The sequence below is a fragment of the Rhodamnia argentea genome, chromosome 5 (assembly GCF_020921035.1).
Source record: "Rhodamnia argentea isolate NSW1041297 chromosome 5, ASM2092103v1, whole genome shotgun sequence".
NCBI lineage: Eukaryota > Viridiplantae > Streptophyta > Magnoliopsida > Myrtales > Myrtaceae > Rhodamnia > Rhodamnia argentea.
In genome coordinates this window covers 27673134-27694121 of record NC_063154.1, presented here as the reverse complement: position 1 = coordinate 27694121, position 20988 = coordinate 27673134, and the positions used below count along the sequence as shown (strand labels likewise).

At 37.7% G+C, this 20988-nt stretch overlaps 2 protein-coding genes across 2 annotated transcripts in view; both read right to left on the bottom strand.

The window, feature by feature from the left end:
* LOC115755168 overlaps positions 1-20988 on the bottom strand; it is a 463587-nt gene that overhangs the window by 392405 nt on the left and 50194 nt on the right. The gene's annotated exons all lie outside the window — the stretch shown is intronic.
* The window catches only part of LOC115755147, a 237035-nt gene that overhangs the window by 171652 nt on the left and 44395 nt on the right, over positions 1-20988 (bottom strand). The gene's annotated exons all lie outside the window — the stretch shown is intronic.

The window sequence follows — 20988 nt, the reverse complement described above, 5'->3', positions numbered from 1 at the left end:
TAGAAATGGGTATCTTTTTCTGCATTTGCTGTTCCTTTATTAATTAGTATCGTTAATGTGATAAGTGATTGGAAAAAAGCTTTCCCTTCACTTCAATTAAACCTTTAGTTGCGTGAGGATATGTGATGTCCTAGTAAGAGTTAAAAGAGAAGGGTGATCTCAATGATTAGCCAATGTAAAGATGTTCTCCTTGTTGACATTTTAGATTTAGTCCAATTTAGATCCTCATGTCTAATTAATATTAACTAATACTTGAGAATAAGTCTTGACATTTCACATATTATATTTAGCAGATTTGTTGATAGAAAGCCCCTCTAAGCGTCCCTTTACACGGAAAACATAAAAACTCAATTCACAGAATAAAATTCAAGTTGTTTAATTTTTTTGCCAACCATAATTATTAGATTAGAACGTGCAGTAATTTTCATAAAATTGCCATAGGATGATATGGTTTGGAATTCTGTTAGGATCTCTATGTTCTTGCTCTTTTAAAAATTACTTATTGATATGAGTTTAACGTAAATTTTTCTAATTATTCTCAAACGGCAGCATCAATCGATAATTTTCTTTGGTTTTTCTTTCGAGAAAGAAAGAGTGGAGTCTCGCACCAATAATGCAGTGTGGTGTTGTGTTCACTCGAAATCCTCATCTAAGCTGTCAGAAATTTCGTCATTTTCTCTTTCAAATTTCTTGACGAGCTATTCCATTTCCCACTACCTAAACAATAGTCTATCCTGGTGGTACATCAATGGAGGTCACATGGACATGTGTCGGCATTGACCCTACAAAATAAAATTAGTCTCGTGCATGAGTCAATAAAGCAATAATAAAAAAAATAAGGCAACATTTGACCCAAAAAAAAGAAGAAAAAGGAAACACGGGAAACAAAGTTGTACTAAACACGTCAAACGTGTGCATCTCAAATGATACTCAGTAATGTTTCGTGAATTGCTACATATATTTTTAGCAAAGATTTTGAAAAAAAAAGGTTTTCATTTGTTGAGAGCACACAGTAAAAATTCAGCTTAGAGAGATTATCAAGAGAGAGTCCAAATTTGACCGTGTCAACATATCAATTGAATTCATCTTCACTTAAAAACTTAAACTATTGAGTTATGAATCAATTTATATATATTAACTACCCTACAATACACCAATCTTCGAAATGACACTTCTTTAACACAACTCATACGTATATCTAAATATTATTCATTGCATTTTCCAAGAATTAGATGATGGCTCGAACTAGCTCCAGAAGAGGATTTGATAATTAATAAGGGATTTTAGGCATCGTAGTAATTAAATTTTTTGCAAACATTGTCGGTAGGTCTTTGAATTCTTTTTTTTTCTTCAATCAATTGTGTCTGTACATTGTATATTTAGTTTGTATTCTTTCAAATCCTCTTTGTCAAACATGCAAACAAAGTTGGTCATGATGTGGACTATATGCATCGGCTATCGTTCAACTACCGCACCATGATGTTAGAACATGTCACGCGTTTGAGTTGGAGTGAAAATTTGAATGTTTCAATTTGGATATTTCGTATTTTGATTGATATCACGTTAGTTAAAGAAAGTCTGAATTTGAATGTTCTTGGATGTCTACAACTATGCACTTCGGAAACATATATTCTGCTCGGTGATAATCGAAGTTGGAGAATAAATCATCTTTCCCATTGGCAGTTGGAGTCTGCGCTTGAAATAGGAAAGTCCAAGTGGACTGTGATTCGGTCAACAAAACAGAAAATATATGGACTGTCGTAGTTGGATTCAAAAAGGATATATATGTCTTGGATCATTAATTTGTCTTCAAAGCTACGGTTGATGTGCAAAGGGGGCTTCTTCGAGGATTATAAGCGTTGCATGTAATTGCTTCGCTAATTGCATCCTGGTGAGTGTTAGATAGCTAATTAAATCTTGTTATTAGATTTGTGTCATTTGTTTGTGAGATTGAGATATTATTTCACGAGAAATTGATAGCTAAATAATGTGTGCGTTATTGAATGTAATTGACGTTGGAAAACGCTGAGAGTGTTTGGGTAATTCGAGTGTGGTTTGTAATAACTGTGTATTGTTTGATCTATAGTTGAATTCATTCTTTCTTTCCTCATGGACGTAGGTCTCTACGATTGAACCACGTACATTTGTTGTCTTATTTTTTTTTTCTTATTCTGTCTTTTATTGGTCGATCGCTTGGTTTCGCGCAATAATTGATATCAGAGCTGGGCTTTGCTTGAATTGAAGTTAATCGATGACGACAGAAGAAGCTTAAGTGAAAATCGATAAATTTGATGGGAGGGATTTTGATTTCGGGAAGATGCAGACTGTGGATTATCCGTATCAGATGAAATTGTATTTATCCTTTATTTAGGGAGAAACCAGATATAATGAAACAAGGTGATTGGGAAATATCCATCATAAATTGCCATATGGTGATATGATCTTAATTTGGTTATTGTCTCTCTCTCCTCTTGCTCTTGCTCTTTTAAAATTACCCATCATAATTTTCTTTGATTTTCCTTTTGACAAAAGACAGCTCTAAGTCTCCATACCAATAATGTAGAGTGGGCCCAATAATTCAGACTCGGATGGGCACATCTTTTGACGACTGACGGGAACTTGATGGTATATCAAAGATCAACGGAGCTCACAGCAACACGTGCTTGCAGAATGTGCACATCATGTACGAATAAAAAAGGCAACAAAGAAAACAGAGAAACAGAGAGACAATGAAGAAAAAGAGGGAAGGAGGACGAAAGACGGCTCTGCGGAGGAGAAGAAAGGGGGAAACAGAGCAACTTACGTCTTAATATCTGAGTGGTTGCTTGCTGCATGAGGCGTGCTTGGACCTAACAATCAAAACTATATTGATTCCTCTACATTTTTTTACCACCAAAAGATCTCGTCATAACCGTCTTGGATTATCATTAATCTATTGATTTATTTCCACGTTTGTAGCCAAAATCTCTTGTGTTTTCTTCTTCACTTTTGTCTATTTTATCTTTTTTTTTTTCAAAAAAAGCACCTTTATTAATGGTGGAGTCGAGAGGGAGATGGGACATCCGGCTATTTAATGTCTAGTACAATTATTGCATCTTCCGGGCCCGAGCAACGAGCAAAGCTATTTTCCAACGAAAGAGAGCTCCATCAGACAAAAGAGTACATATGGACCCCCACCTATGGCATGCGTGGTTCAGTCATGGAATAACTTTAGTAATGACGTCATGGAAAACGAAAGCATAGACTAAGAGTACTAAGTGCACCCCCCCTTATTGCATGCATCATTCGGTCATGGAATTGTGGTCATAATCCATGGCAGCCTTCTCGGAATAATGGCTTTAGTAATGATGCTGTGGAAAATGAAAGCATGGACTAAGAATACTGAGTGGATCCCCCTTATTGCATGCATCGTTCGGTCATGGAATTATGGTCATAATCTATGGCAGCCTTCTCGGAATAATAGCTTTAGTAATGATGCTGTGGAAAATGAAAGCATGGACTAAGAGTACCGGGTGCTTTCACCAAGTCTTCCAATTTAAGTCTAAACTTTTTCGAATTTTGTCGATTTATTCCTATTGATTGAAAATCGTTGATATGAACGTTTTGATAAAAAAATCGTTGAGCCGGGCAACTGACTTGCGTTAAATGCTGGGGCGAATTAAACCTGGGCTCCGTTCGAAGAGACGAATAATGGTCCTTCTCCCCTCACATGCTCCTTCCCATGAGCAACTCGGCCGTCTTCGTGAACGAGAACTTAATGCAATAACATTTTTTTAAATGCTCATAAATTATTTAGTACCTAAGCTAATAAAAAATAACATAGGAGTTACTGTACATTAAATAAAACTTTCCCATTTTTTCGGAGTACCCATGATTTTCTCGGTCTCATATCCAGACTTCTAAATGATTAACCTAAAGCGCTCATTTCATGCTATTCTTTCTTTGCTCCAAGGGCTTGATCCTTCAAGCCATGTTTGATCATATTGGGCCAACCAATGGCCATTAGCTGTGTCGTGCTCAGGCCCATCTTTCAACTGGTCAATCTATTTGACTACACTTAATTAGTGCTGACTTAAAAGATTCAATTAAGTTAGAAATTTACTTATCTGATACGAAAAAGAGGTTACTTAATTCATTCAAACAATTGATGGTAGCTAGAATTGTCCAATTATGGTTATTGGCCTACCAATTACAATCAGAATTCTATGTTTGAAAAGAAATTCCAAATATTTGATGATTGTCAACCAACTTTTTATTTTAATTTTGATACTTAGGATTTATAAACATCACAAGTGCAACTATCATTCCAACGTGAGTTGATATCTCCAACTCGATGCAATCATGCAATCGTTCCATCTCTGATTCATGTTTATAAGTAGTGAGATCTCCCTCTAAAATATTCGCTCTTCAAAATTTTGTTCTTCGAAATTCATTATTCTCTCAAGAATTCACTTTCTCTCTCGCCTCCATAAGTCGAACCACCTTCTTGAACTTCAACTTTTGAGCCATCAATATCGATGTAACTTCTTTGTTGTAAAATGGGACTTTAAGGATCATACCATTCGAATACATTCACAATCATCTTTCTATAAAACATTCAATTATCTCTTCAGTAGGTCTTTGCTGGAAGCACTACACAATCAATCATCAAAAGCAATTGCTCATTATCATAGCAGGATTCACAATATGCATAGGAAGCAAACCCATTGAAAGCAAACCTCATTGAGACCTTCGGTCGTCACCACCAGAAATAGAAGATTGATAAAAATCCTTTGTTCGAAGAAAAAATGGTGAACCTATTTGCACTTAATTAGTCGAAACGACGCTCACAAAATAGTCAAGAAGATTGAATTTCCCCACAAAAGACATTAGATTTAGGGCTCCATCGACGGAAAAAGTGCCAAATTGAAACTCTAATGGGTTAAAGTGTCCAATCTTCAATTTGCACTTGCTCCCAGACCCTCTTCTGGCTTAGAACCTATCTCATGATTTTGCTCACGCTCTTGTGCTCACAAGAGAAGCTTTCTCTGATACTCCTCCTCTTCAAAGAATGGTCAATCTTGAGTCCCAAAATAAGAACTATTATATTGAAACTGCTTCACGTATATCAAAGTTCAGAGATGAATCCGCGAGGAACAGGGAGTGCTAGTTTAACAAAATTGTCAGTAATGCCACTGTAGAATGTAATATCGATTCTTATACTCTAAAATCTGACTAATTTCAGGAGGGGAGGAGCTTTTTCTTTCCCTACTCGTTGTTATTTTTGGTTTCGTGGAAACTATTTCTGAGGAGCGTGTTAATCAATGCAAGATGCACTTGTTAAACGATCAATTTACAAAATTAACTTACGATGACACTAACTTTAGTGTTATCAAGAATATCATTGACACTTGCTTTTTTGGTTGCCAATTCAAGTGTCCACCTTGTAAAGGTAGATAAATAGAAAATAGAAAAAGCAACAAAAGTGAGCGAAAAGGAATAGATAAATAAACAAATAACAACTTAATTAAACAATAAAATTGATTACCAACAAATGTTTTGTCAGTACTACCGATAAATAATGCAATTCTGATACCCATACTTTAAATTTGACTAATTTTAGAATGGAAGGAGCTATTTCTTTCCGTCCTCGTTATTATTTTTGGTTTTGTGGGAAATATTTCTGATAAATGTGTTAATTAGTGTAGAATGCGCTTGTTAAACAATCAATTTATCAAGGAATCGAGGTTGTGATGACACAACTTTAGTGTTATCATGTATATAGTTGACACTTAGGTTTTTGTCGGCAATTCAAGTGTTCATCCTTGTAAAAGCAAAAAAAATAAGAAAATAGCAAAAACAACAAAAGAGCGAAAAAGAAATGACAAATCAGTACTCAATAATAAACTAATTAGGAAATGATGGGCGTTAAAAAGGGCTCTTTTCTGGTTCGTGGCCCGATTCACATTGCTCACAAGATAAAATTTCGCTTAGGTCCATCAAGCCCATCAAGATAAAATCATGCAGAGCAGATACATTCTTAGCCCAATTCACTCTATATGCCCAATCCTCAAGTATTCTGCGGAACTTAGTGGAGGGGAACTTTAGGATTCATAATTCGGTAAAAAGATGTGTGGGTATTTTAGCTGACAGACGATCGAGTTTGGATATCGAATGGGCACTAATTAGATAAACTAGTGTAATCAGCATTACTGAATATGGACACTTTGAACACCATGCTGTTCCTATCAATCAGCTTATACACAACCTTCTCTTTTCCTCAGACAAGTTTCTCTCGCAAATGTGGACCAACCACCAGCGAAGTTCCCGGTCCGGTATTGTTGATTGGTGCCAAGTGCGCCGGCTCCAATATGTTTGAATTCTAAGAGTTGCGGCTCGTCGGTTTTTCCACACGTGCCCTTCTACGAATTCGCAAGGAACAATTTTCCAGTTTGTTGGGTCATTTCAAGTTCAGTTTGGATGATTTTCCATTGACATCTCGGTTCAATATCAGTTCAATGGTACCAAATCTATCACCCGAATCGATACAAACGCAAACACAAGGTCATCTTACGATTACTGTTTTGATTGCCTTTTTGCAAAGTTCCATTAATTGGTCATTAGGATGGTCGGTTAGCCATGGGCACTTCCAACGAAAATAACATGTCATGTGGTTTCATATTCGAGATATGCTGGTGATGAATTGAGATCAGCGCGGTACCGCTTTTTGTTTCATAACAAGAGATTGCCAAATTGCCATTTTGGAAAACGGATACTCTGATTCACATTCTCTTGCTTTTTTCAAGAGGGCAGTGGGAGGACATGGATGAATAGAACAGTGAAAAACCTGCTCAGCTTGGTTCACTTGATATTTAGGCTGTTTGGTCTGATCTCCAGTAAAGAGAAGGAGATTCTTATGGGCACATATCTGAATCGAAAACGAGTTTCTAGGAAATGATTTAGCATAGTTTGGTAATCAATAAGCGTGGCACATTCGTTGGAACAAAACTTGTGCTTTTATCCGATTTGCCGAATCGGAAGCAAATTCTAGCCAAGCAATTCTTAAGTTCTGTTCTCACCGAAAGCGAGCTAAAGCCGATGCTTCCTCTGCCATCTCCTATTGCATAGGATTTTTCACCTATGTTGGCCAGTGGTTTTGAAGAGGTATAATTTGGACACGAAGTTCATGGCCGATGAGCTTCCCTGGCCATGATTTGTCTTGAAAGATGAGAGCCACGGTCTGCGGGCTTTCCTTGATGTGCATCTTTGGGAATGAATCAAGTAGAGGTTTCGCAAAAGCTCTGCCCGGCCTTGGCTCTGCCGGCTTCGCTTGCATCAGTTGAATACAGAACATGAGAAGAAAGCTTTCACAATTTTGTCATTGGTTGTAATTCTGGTGATGCCCGTCTCTCCCCAAACTCTCTGCTGAAATTAGTGTGAATAGAAACTGCAGCGAGCATTGCAAACTTAAGAAGCTAAAGATGCTTAGGCGAATGCAATTCATCCCCTACGACTTAGAGCTCAGACGCAAACATCATGGCCATCGCTGGTGTCTTCGGTTGCTCACCCATCGGCACTTGGTGGTGGATATTCTATCTCGGATGCTCTTTTATCAAACACGATTTCACGGAAAGGGAGTCCCCTTCGTATCTGAAGACCAAAAATTGGCCATCACAGATCCATTCCAACCCTTTTGATAACCAAACCATCTCATCACGCTTTTCCTATTCCACAGGCCGAGCAATACCACCATTTGAAATTCTCTTAAGCTTACTATGTCTGATAGTCTCCGGCACGAAAAGTAAGGGTCTGCATGGCAACAATTCTGTTCCCAAAAATAGATTATGGTTATAATGATTTTTTTTCTGATTATGGTTATAATGAATTTTTAGAGAATCGAATGTGTTTGATAATCTGTATTGTGATTCTGTTCATGAATAGAAACACGTTTGATAACTGTACAAAATTTATGTTTCCAAAAATACTTTCTCTTCCCAATTTTTTTATTTAAATCAATTAATTTTGTAATTACTTTAAAATTTTCTTCGTAAATTGAAGATCAATTTTCAATACACAAAAAATAATAATTTGAAATACACTTATTTTTTTTTTCAGCATGATATAAATAAGATCCAAATTTTAATTTGAAAAATGTAAATATAAAATAGTAACGAAAGAAAGGAGGAAAGAAAAGGTTTTTGTGTTTTGCAAAAGTGATTATTTTTGTCAAAACTAACTTTTTTGTGGTTTTGCAAAAATGGTCATTTTTTCTTCAAAACTGATTCCGCTTCTAGAATCATAATCAAAATTATATGTGTTATCAAACATGATTCTCATTTTTTTTTTGCTTTTGGGAACAGAATCACAAAAATAAAATTGTTACCATGCAGACCCTAAAAGTATTTCTTTTGTAGTCGACCATAAATTTTATCTCATTAATATAATGGGACTTACGATAACTACAACCTTTAGAATCAGGTTGTAGTAGAATGCATTTGATTTTCGAATTTCTCAGAAATATCAATAAAGATTTTGAAAGATACATAATATCTTCATGTACAATTGGATACATACAAACAATTTCAAGAGTCCATATTTGTGTTAAATCCGAAATGAACAGAACATAAAAATATCACGTGCAAGCCCATCCTTTGGACGAAACAACCGCATATCGGGGTTTAGCATGCTGTAATATTAACGTGGAAACGAGAACGGATCTTGCAAATACGTCAATGTGAAATCACTAGAGAACAAGGAATAAAAAAGGACACAAAAGATTTACGTGGTTCAGTCCGAGTGTCGGTACCTACATCCACGAGGAGAGCCAATAACAAATAATCCACTAAAAATCAGAGTATCGGAGTTACGATCGCTCACATTCTCGAGTGTTTTCCATATCTAGATTATCCCAAACCAAAAATGCTTACAAATAAACAACTCAACTTGATGTAAAACTCACAGCACAAATCAATTTTCGCATGTCCCACTCCTGTACGGGCTGATGAATGTGCATAGGAACTGTCATGAACTTCCCAAACCTGGTCAGATTCCAATGCCTTGCCAAGCCGAGGACACTTGGCTGAACGCAATTCATCCACAATTGTTGAGGCTCGGGTCCTCGCATTGGCACTCATTAGCGGATATTCTATCTCAGACATGCTTTTATGAAATATGATTACACGGGAAAATGGAGTCCCCTTCAGATTAGAAGACCAAAATTTGGCCCTCACAGATAGAGTAATGCTCTGCAAATTCGTTCCAGCCCTTTGATAACTAAACCATCTCGTCACATATTTCCAATTCCACAGGCCAAATAATTGCACTATTTGACACACTCATAAGCATCCCTTTTGATAGATTCTCACCATATTTTCTCCTGAACCTCTTTGGTGTTCCCTGTGGAAAAAATAGAACCCATAACCTTAATAAGCCTATGATAATTGATTGCAAACTCAAATTGAAGAACGAATAACAAGAATGCCTAAACCAAAGAGGACATCCTTTTCGGTTCATTCAAATTTGAATGTGGCATTAATGAGTGTGTGCATCTGGATTATTATGAACCTTACAAACCCAATTAGAATAAACGTACACTTCACTGATTCATCAAGACCATACAAAGGAGACACTATTTGGAATACTGAATTTACTTTGGACCGGCAAAAGTAACACTTCCAGAGTTCTTTTTGGTCAATGCATATCAAGTCCTTACCAGCATTAATGAATATGTAGACTCTGCACACAACATCATCCCTATCAATGAGCGTAAACACCCAAACATCCTCTACATGCAGAATATTTTCTCTTGCAAATGCAGGCCAACCAGCAGAAAATAATGGCCCCCCGATCGCGTCCATAGTTCCTCACCTTCACCATCCATGACCTGTCTGAATACCTGACAGTTGCGATTTGCTAGTTTTCCAAAATATTTTGCCTGCCCATGTACATGGTTGAAAACCAGCTTATGAAGAAAGACCAAAACATAAGCATACACTAATAAGAGAATCAAATCACGCACTCCGCAAGTTTAAGGAGATAGTTGCTAGTTTCATGAGTTTTAATAGACAGCAAACCATATAATGGAAGTCATCAATCTTAAGCTGCAATCCAAAGTCAAATGTTAAAATCTATGCTCCTAGAGTGCAATAGGGTAAATACTCAGAAGAACCATGTCCTATATATACACGCACATACATTCAGCCACACGGACCACAAGCGCAGGGGAAAGAGAGCAAAGACATCAATGACTGGATTATGGATGGAATTGAAAATAAGCTGTTCAATGCTTTCAAGTGCAGCTCAAATAAGGTTTTATCAAACTATTGGTTGAGTTTGACAAAGTAAACTTAGCTTTTTTTTTTTCCCAAATATCTCATTAATATAACAAAATTCAAAAGCATCTCATTAACACTATTAGTCACTAGATCTACAATGAAATTTCAGAATCATAAAAAGCCACCCCCTTATCTTTCAGGTCTTTCCCTTTAGCTATGAAGGGAGCAATATTATTTGCAATTGACTTGTCCATATCACCATAGTCTCCTTGTGCGAGTTACATATATATTCTACTTTTACGACATTGAATAACGCTGTATATTTTTTCCATTTAGCAGGACTTGGATTCTAGTATTAAGACTTGACTTAGCATGTGCTTTTCCAACAATTTGACACGCCTCACCACTAAAGAGGAGATGATTGTTATCTCTCGAAACTCCAATGACCAACTTATGTCCCCATAATTGTCCTTTCAATTTTTTTCCCCCGCTTTAATTATTCCATTGTTAATATATATACCTGGTTTTAAACATAAACCCATGAACATTCTTAGGAAAATAACATGTCGTGTGATTTCCTACACTATTGAAGTACACTTGAAAAAACACTAGAGTATAAGCGAAGATATTAATAGCCTTCATATATTTGATTTTCAGACATGCCAGTTTGAGCTAATAAGCTTGGGATCTTACCGTGCCACCTTAACATAAGATGCACTTAAAAAGCGACAGCTTTAGAAACAGTTTATGTACACTTCATTCATCTTAATCGATATAAATCAAGTCCTTGCCAGCACTAGTGAATATGTAGACTCTGCACACAGCATCATCCCTATCGATGATCGTAAACACACAAACATCCTTTACATGCAGAAGAGTTTCTCTTGCAAATACGGGCCAACCAGCAGAAAAGAATGCCCCCAATCGTGCCCATAGCTCCTCAGCTTCACCGTTCATGACATATCTGAATACCTACCAGTTGCAATTTGCTTGTTTTCCTGAATATATTGCCCGATGAATTGAACAGCAGCATGCCCATGTACATGGTTGAAAAACCAACATATGGTGAAAGAAGACCAAACATAAGTATATACTAACGAGAGAATCAAATCACACACAGTGCGAGTTTAAGACGGTGGTTGCCAGTTTCATGAGTTTTAATAGACACTAAACCATATAATGAAAGTCATCAATCTTATACTGCAATCCAAAGTGAAATGTCAAAATCTATGCCCCTAGAGTGCAATAGGGTAAACAGTCAAACCGATACATACGCTGCACCAGAGAAAATGCCTAGACCAACAATTTGTCGCTCAATACGCTGCACCTAGGGAGTTTCGGCTGAAAAGCCAAGGAAGCAAAACACATGGGACAAAAAAGAATGATAGCTGGAGAGAGATAGAGGAAAGTTGAAGCTGCAAGTTGGAGCTATCAGTTTTTAGAGGCTGATGTGGGCGGCTGTACAGGGCAAAAAAAAAAAAAAAATGGCACAGTTTTGGCCGTGCATAGCAGAATATCTACTGGAAAATTTCAGTTCCAGCAGAGAGGGAATGATGATTAAGAATAAGAAGCAAGTTGCAGCTTGGTTCAGCCAATTCCCAAGGAGCCGCAGACCCACCGCTAGAGAGAGGAGGAGACACGGCTGCAAAAGAAATATTAGAAGGTATAATATCTCTGCAGCAGAGAAGTTTGGTTGCGACATGAGATAATCTCTACTGTAGAAATATTTGCAGCATGGATAAAGAGCAAGTTGCAAAGCCAAGTTACAGAGCAAGTTGCCGCCAAAAAAACAAACAAAGAAAGAAAATATATATATATACACACACACACACGTGGCAGAAAAGAATGATTACTGAGGATCAAGCTGGAGCAGAAGCATTTACAGCAAAATATCTGCTGCAGAAGGAAATTGCAGAGCGAGTTGGCGTGAAGATTGATTGCCAAGTTCGGCTGAAGGACTAGAAAGGAAGAATGCTTGCAGCGGAAAATGTCTGCTTCGATAGTGGATAAGATTTCCAATAGAAGATAAGAACAAATTGCAGTTGAATCATTCATTTCTTCCCCCCTTCACGCCTGCTAGAGGAAGAAAACAAAAAAAATGAAATGATGACTGAAGCAAATTACAGAGGCAAGTGGCCGGGAGTTCAACTTGTTCCCAAGAAGCTGCGAGCCAACTGATTGGCTACCAAGAGAGGTGGAAGGGACTTGAAGCAGGAGAATATCGGCTGCAGCAGAGAGAATGATCATTCAACGCAAGTAGCAAGTTTGAGATGATGTGGAGCTGCTGTGGGTGGCTCTTGGAGCCAGATTGAGGCAACTGTTTCAAAAAAAATCTGCAAAGAATGAGCTGCAGGATTTTTTCTGTTGAGAGGACATAAAAGCAGGGGATTTGGATGGGTTTTGCCTCTTGCAGTGCAGGGGAGTTGGATTCTCGAAGGGATGAGAACACAAAAAATAATAGCTGTTAACTGGAGTGAGACTATAAAAGGTGGGGGAGGCAGAACGTGAAGAAAGGACGACTCGTTCTTTCTCTGAGAAAAAATAGGAAAAGCACAACAATAGAGAGGGGAGTTAAAAAAAAAAAAAAGGAAAAGAACATGTGAGGTCTGAATATATCTGAGCACGAGGAAGGCTCCCATGGTTTTTGACATCGGATTCATCGTTATTTGCTGTCCTTCCAACTTTCAACAGCATGCAGACTAGAAGTTATATGGCCCGATGTAGAGGTGGAATCAGTTCATGTGATGTTATCACTGTGTATCACATCGTTTTCTCTAGGTAATATTCTACTTTTGGTTGTTGCGTGTGATTTTTGCTGTTGCAAGTATGCAGACTAGAAGTTATATGGCCCGATGTAGAGGTCTCTCGAATAGCCTGCTTTGCGATGCTTTTTCTGTGTCTTTCAATCCTTTCCCAAGCCGATTGACGCGTTGAAAACTACATGTTACCCAGTTTCATCCAGATCGAACCTTCTTTCTTCTCGTGACGTACGTGCAAAAGATTTCAGACTAGAATTAAGCTGTGGAGCGTGTCTACTTGTTTGGGATAAAACCCAGTTTTTGCGATATATGCTCAGTCGACAACTCTGGAGCGGCTTTCTCGTCACTTTCCTTTTTTGGTTGTTCATATTATTTGCTGCTATTCGATTAATGCCATTCTGTATGTACAGTAGTATATGTCTATGTTTGAGGTCACCTTTTTTCGCACTTAAATCTCGAGACTGAAAGGTTAAAAGTGTTAGAACCACAACCAACTGCTCTAAAAGCTTAAGCTTGTAGAAGAAGGCGTGGTTTAATATTTATATATTCCAACACTCCCCCTCACGCTTAGCCCTAAGGCAAAGACCAGACTAAGCGTGGAAATATTCAAATGGGGAGGCAAATAGGGGCCTGGAAAGATTTGAACTCGGGACCACCTGCTCAGATACCATGTTAGAACCACAACCAACTGCTCTAAAAGCTTAAGCTTGTAGAAGAAGGCGTGGTTTAATATTTATATATTCCAACAAAAAGGAACCTGCGAAGGATAGTCTTCTAATTTTTTTTTTTTGTAGATAAAAGTGCTCAAGGAAACGCCTCAAAGAAGAACTCAATTCGCATTCTGTTTTGACGTTCTTTTTCCTTCTTTTAATAAAAGGCAGTTCGCAAATCCTTTAGAAAAAATAACGTAGAATCGGAAACGCGTTTTCTTTGCATGTAAAAAAAATAAAATGAAAGGGGACATGAAAAAGAAAAGCAAAAAAAAGGGGTAATCCGCTTTGTGCAAACTCACATCGTTTTTTTATAATTTGTACCTGACCTTGGTTTTACATTCCTATTTCACACTTTTCTAATACGAAGGCCTTTTTTTTTTCCTTTTATATAGCGTAGAGTCAGAAACTTTTTTTTTGTTTATATAAAAGAAAACTAAAAAAAAAAAAATTCAAAAGGGACACAAAAAAAAAAAAAAAATTCGGAAGAACCAAACAATCTTTGCTTTTGCATTTTCACTGAATTAGTTTCTTTTGTCGTTATTTTGCAATGGGGGTCGACTGATGTCCATTCTTGTTTAGTTTGTTATATACCCGATCACATTTCGTGTCCGATTATTCGAGTTTGCAATTCATCCATGCGTTTACTTTTTTTTCTATAAATAGTCTTTATATATATTTTGGTTAACGCCCATTCTGGTTTAGTTTGTTATATACCCGATCACGTTTCGTGTCCAATTATTCGAGTTTGCAACTCATCTGCATGTTTATTTTTATTTTTTTTGTCTGTAAATAGTCTTTCTTTTTTTATATATTTGGTTAAGGTCCACTGCGGTTTAGTTTGTTATATACCGGACCACGTTTTATGTTCGATTATTCGAGTTTGCGATTGATCCGTGAGTTTACTTTTTCGTTAATGGATAGTCATTTTTTTTTCTTTTTTTTTCCTTTTAGTTAACGTCCGGCATCCTGCTAAAATTGCATTGAGGTTTCCTTTCTATTAAAGCTCCTTCTTATGAATATTAGCCTGAGAACTAAATAGATAATTACATGAAAATGACAAAAAAAACAGCATGCCTGGTCACCTAATTCTGGTTAGATGTCTTTAAGTTTTGATGTAATGGATAAAATGCGTGGTCATTTAAGGAATACCAATTGGTTAGGTACCGAAAGGGCGTTAGTTAAAACAATTAGTGTAAATAAGTCCCCGAACTTAGATGCTCCGGTTGCGTAGAAATTGAGATAATGCTTCCGTATCTCGATTGGTTTCTAGTCGACCACAAAGGCTAGTGGCGACTCTTAGTGGTTTGGAAATGTTAGTTCATAAAAATGAATTCTAAGGTCACGCGAGGTAAGATTTGGGAGAATTTGTACCTAAACGGATAGGTAATGCCTCTAAACCTAAACTATCCTTAGAAGGGGAAAGGATAGGTCGTGACAATAAGCAAAGATATAAAGAGCCTTCATACATTCGATTTTCAGGCATGCCAATTTGAGTTGAGAAGCTTGTGATCATACTGTGCGATGCTTAACATAAGATCTGCTTAAAAAGCAACAGCTTTAGAAACAGTTCATTTACCCTTGATTCTTTTGTTTTTATTTTACTTGATGAAGCCACAAGGAGTACTCTGCCCATGCACATTTTCAGACAGCCAGTGTGATAAAGAAAGATCGTATATACTCACGACAGAAGCACGCAAGACGTAGATTTAGGGCAACTATTGCTAGTTTAAGGACTTGTGCTTTTAGGCGTCAAAGCTCAAGAAGACGACGATTGAGGAAGGTTTTATGAAAACCAGCTTCCGATTTCAACTAATTTCCGTGCAACAAGACACGAAAATCAGAAGAAATTCCGGCAGACTGAAGAACTCATGAGTGAAGAAAGGGTGAACTTACGAGTTCGCCGGAACTTCCGATTTCTCTGACGTCGCAGGCGTCGCACTTTTATCTTCTCTCAAGCAACAGCGGCAACGACGACGACCAGAAACCATGAACTTCAGGGAATGGTGGGAGTCTCGCAAGAAAAATCCGTTCTTTTTGGATAAACCTTGCAGTGAAGGAGGAGAAATCCGATGGGGTCGATGGTGTCGCCTAGCTGAAGCAAGAAACAAAAGATGAAATATCTCATCATTCAAGTTTTCCTTCTCTCGGGGCAAGCGAAAGAGAAAATGGATTGTAAAAGACATTAATTGGATCTTACTAGTTTGCGCGGACAACTTTTGTATGGCTGTATTGAGATCACCCATCAAAGTGCATATCCCACTCGCATCTGAATAGCCTCCCATTTTTTTAGTTACCAGATGTATCAATCATATTTTGGATGGTGATGTTGAGGTTTTCCTTCCAAAACCATGCTTCCTTTGCTGCTTGAACTCTTTCCAGCTTTGGTGCCTCCATAAGTCCCCCAGAGAAAAACTTCATGTTGGGACATCCAGTCACAATGACAGCTTCCAAGAGAGGCAACATCAAAGCTGATCCACCAGAGTTGAAACATCTCAGCCCTATCAACCCATCAAGCTCCGTACATTTCAATTGATGGAAAGCCACTTCATGCCCCTCCCTACCTCTCTTGTCACTAATGACTTCTGTCAATATCCTGCAATTACTTATCCGCAATTTTGTGAGAGTCACCAAATTTGTAGCCATCGTATGCGTGAACATATTTGATAGTCCATCACAATATGACACATCTAGATTCTTCATTTGTCGAAAATTGTCCATAACAATTTGTAGCCATGGCGGCGTGAGCTCGAGAAGGCCCGGCGACGGATGAATCTGGTCTAGACATGTGCAAGGACAGGAGAGGGAAGATTTAGAATCAGAGAAGAATTAGTAACGGGGGATAGCGTCTGTGTGAGTTGAACATGGAATCTGACGGTGTCGCTCACTGTGGGATGATCTTGAATTGATGGAGATGAACCGGGGGAATCCAGAGCAAGATAGTTAATAAGATGCAAAAAGATCTGGTCGGAGAAAATCTGGGGAGAGAGTCCGAGATGCCTTTGGCTGCAGCTAGAGAAAGCGCTTGACGATGGTGATGGTGGAGCTGGTGAGTTTGAGAGAGAAAAAAATGGAGGAAGACTCAGTAGAAAAATGAGGATGGACAGAGAGAAAATGTTGCTTGGCCGAAGAAGAAATGGAAAGAGATGACTCCACTTGAATGAAGGGGATTGATCTCTAGCTAACGATTCAATGCAATTGCGATAATGGGGGACATTACCAAAAAGATCATAAATTTATTGTAATTGTGCAAATTCAGTCCTAAATCTTTTTTTTTTTGTCAATCCAATCATAAATCTTTTGTGTTTATCCCAAAGAAAGGTGGCGCAGATGAAGGCTTTGCATGATGTGAAAGAGAAGGAAAAGTTGGAGAATGCTCTTTTGGGCCGGGCGCTGCAATATCAGATGTTTGCGTGGGAAGAGATTGTTTCTGATACATCATCATTCTCTGAAAGTCTTAAGATAGGAATGGGAGCTTATGGAACTGTCTATAACTACATTTTGCATCACACAAATGTGCAGTCAAAGTTTTTCACTAGAAAGACAGACACAAGTGAAAACAATATCATCCATTGTTTCACTTCAACTGCGACGTAATGTCCTGAATGACCTGAGTACCAAAACGGCGAATAATAGATCCAATTACGACAGAAAATCCGAAGATGGCGAGGAGTCCGGCCACGAAGCGTGCAACGGGGCATTGAGCAGTCCGGATTGTACTGCATGCATGAGCAACGCGCAGGATCGAATAAAAGACGAATCCGGACACAACACTGGGGCCTAAATCCAACTCCGGGATTGTAGAGCTAGGCACGAGAAATACCTTAGAAGGCCAAGGTGTTTCCTATGAAGAATATTTGGATACTTGGACGAAAGTATATATGTTTGAAGCCTAGCTAACTAGATGTTTTCCATCCTTGATATAGAAGGACCGCGACTGGTGAGTACTCAAGGTCATGTGTCAACAAACATGTGATAAAAGCCGTAGGACTGGTTAAGGCAAATAGTCCAGATGTCCCCCATTACAAAAGTGAAAGAGTGACGGGAGTATTGAATGGTATAATACACGTTTTTCTTGAGACATTGTCAAAATTAGGATTTAAGCAATCAATTGTTGGTTGCTCCTTGTTTACTTTAAGGAGAGGAAATTCATTTCTCATTAACTTGATATAACCGGAAATGACATTGGGTTAATTTTCCAATTAGGGAAAATTCAAATAAAAATTTCAAATTGAAAGACCTCGGAAAAATAAAATGTTTCCACTTTACCTTACCAAAAAAAAAAAAAAAAAATGTTTCCACTGAATTTTTTTTTTTTTTTTTCTACTGAATTGAAGTTGTGAGAAATGTGGTGGAATTTCCCCTTCACAAAAGGAAGCACATATTTTAGACATTATGAAGGACATAGGAATGAAAGGATGCATGCCTAGTAATATCTCAACGGGGTAAAAGTCCAAATAATCAAGGATCGGATAGAGAAGGCTCGCAAGAGCCTTCCCAATACAGAAGATTTGTGGTATATTGTTATATTTAGTAATTTCCTGAGTAGACACGACCTTTTTTCTAACACTCCAAGTCACTTTATGCAAATCCAAGGGAGGAACATTTAGAAGCAGGACTAAGGTTGTGTTTTGTTCAACTTTCTCAAGGGCCTCCAAAGCCCCCTCAAGGAAAATTTGGGCTGCTTTGCAAGCTTTCCCAAGAGGCTTTAGGCCAAATGCTAGCCTTACGTAAGCCGTAAACTCAAGATAGGCTGCGTGTGGTTAAGCTTTCTCAAGGGGCTTTTGGCCTCCAAAGCCCTTGGTGAATAGTTGGAGTGTTTGGCAAGCCTTCCCAAGGGGTTTTCGGCCTCAATTTTGGAATGCTAAAATCATGAATTAATGAATTGTGGCTAGTTTCCTTTTTGGCCCTAAAAATCTTATTAAAAGTGAGACAAGATCCTATTTCTCGCTCACGCTGCTCCTTGGACCTCGCTCCCTCACGACGGCTCCGCTTGATTGCTTTCTCTCCCTCATGACTAATGCATGCTCTCTCCCTTGCAACTGCTCCTTTACAGGTTCAATCTCTCTCCCTCTCTCTCTCTCTCTCTCTCTCTCTCTTTCCGTGAATAAATCTAGTCTCTTTCTCGACATCGTAAGCTTCTTGAGAGGATGATATACATGCATTTTTATTTGTTCTATGGCTATACCACATTTGTTAGGGAAATCAAATCCGACCAAGTTGGAATTTACAATTTTGAACCCCATGATTCCGATCAAGTCTTGCAATTATATGAAATACAAAAAACTACATTAGAATTCTGTTTGTTTCATGAAAAATAATTTTCAGGAAAATACTTTTCATATTTTTTGGCTTTTTGTTCGTGAAAAATAAGCTAGTTAAGGAAAAAAATTTCAGTCCATGGAAAAAACTCATTTAAAAGTGGGGAAAGTGATTTCCACTTTTTGAGAAGAGGAAAACATTTTCCTCATCTTTTTTTTCCTCCTTTCACATTTCCTTTCTTTTCAATTGTTCTTTTTACTTTCTTTTCATTTTTTATTTATTTTTAAAAATTCAATTTTTTTTTTTTTTTTTTTTTATTTTTTCATTTTTTTTTTAAATTTTCCTTCTTTTTTTTTTGTTTCCCTTCTTCTTCGGTGCCATGGCTACAGCAGGCGATCGGAAGAAGAGAAAAAAAGAAAGCATAAAAAAAAAAAAAAATTATAATTACAATTCGATTTTTAAAAAAGAAAAGATAAAATAAAAATAAAAAAATTAAAGTTAGTGCACGGAGGAGAATTAAGTCGGATTTTCCATACCAAATGGTGAAAAATGTTTTCCAGTTCATTTTCGATTTAGCCAAACATTGACAAATATCGTCATTTCAGCAAAAGTGACTTGCCGGAAAACATCTTAAAAAAATGCCACATTTTTTTTGCCAAAAACCGGAGCCTAAATTATCTGCAGAAGCATCATGTTTGCTGTTGCGGGAATGACCATCATTATTGTATATTGTTAGCTTTGGTGTTTTGCTGGCTCAATTAGGCTTTATTTGTGCTCTTTCTGTTGTTTAATTGGGATCCTTTGGACTTTTGGCTCAAGATAACGAACACCTTTATCTTCTATTGTTGGCCTTACCTTTTTACTTCACTTATGCCCTTCTTTATGGTGACCATCTGTAGAAATTTTAGACGCATAGTCCTGTTGTATGCTTTATTGGCGTTTTTACTTTACTTTTAATTTCAAAAGTTGATAGGTTGTATGAGTTCGGTGAGAAAAAAAATCTTATTTACCTCATGGGATCTTGTGCAGAAAGATTTAAGATACCTTTACTTCTTGGCACTAGAAAAATAATCGTTTTTCCTTTATGGTTAATCTTATTTATTTGTGGCATGTGCCTCTCAAATTTGTTCAATATTATTAGTAGATTGTAAGTCCATCAAAGGAAAATGCATTTTGGAGCTCGGAAGATGTAAAAACCTTTTGTAAGTTATGTGTTAAGTAAATTGAAAAAGATAATCGTCTTGCAAACAACAAAATGAATGGATGGATAACCATAATTAAGACTATGGATGACTTAAATTAAGACCTTGCTAATTCTAGTAACATAAAATGATTAGCAGCATTTTATGCACTTACCTACTTGACTACAACGAGTATGTCCATGGAATTCAACATACATCAAATGTACAAGTACACATACATCATGACCAACAACTTGACTTTTCAAGATCCTCACTAATTTTAAGTTGGTATCTTCTTATGCACTAAATTCTGGGAAAGAAAATCTGGATGCATATTGTAATGATCCGATCCGACGAGGGAAGGGAGTGGTTGCCGAGGCTAGTAGGCCTAGACAAGAAGTGGCTTTTGGCAGGCTTCAAGGATGGCGAAAGGGGCAAGAATGAATCCAACCGTGCATTGAATAGGGAGAGAGCGATTCTGGAATATATATGTGAAAAATGAAATTAACTAACGGATGCGCCTTTTGACGTTACGACAATGCTTAGCTTTGGAACTTCAAAATTAAGCGTGCTGAGGTGGGAGCATTCCTAGGATGGGTGACTTCCTAGAAAGGTGCCCACTTGTACGCCAAAGGTCAAAATCGTGAGGTTTAGTATGGGACGGGAAAAAGCAAACAATTCCTCGGTGAATTAATTCAGGATGTCACAACGGGGTATCAGAAAGGGACCCCTCCGGTTGGTGTGTGGTTCAGCGACGAACCAAGCAAAAGCCGGTGGGTCCGTAACGACTCGATCCGACAAAGGTATGAAGTGGTCATTGGGG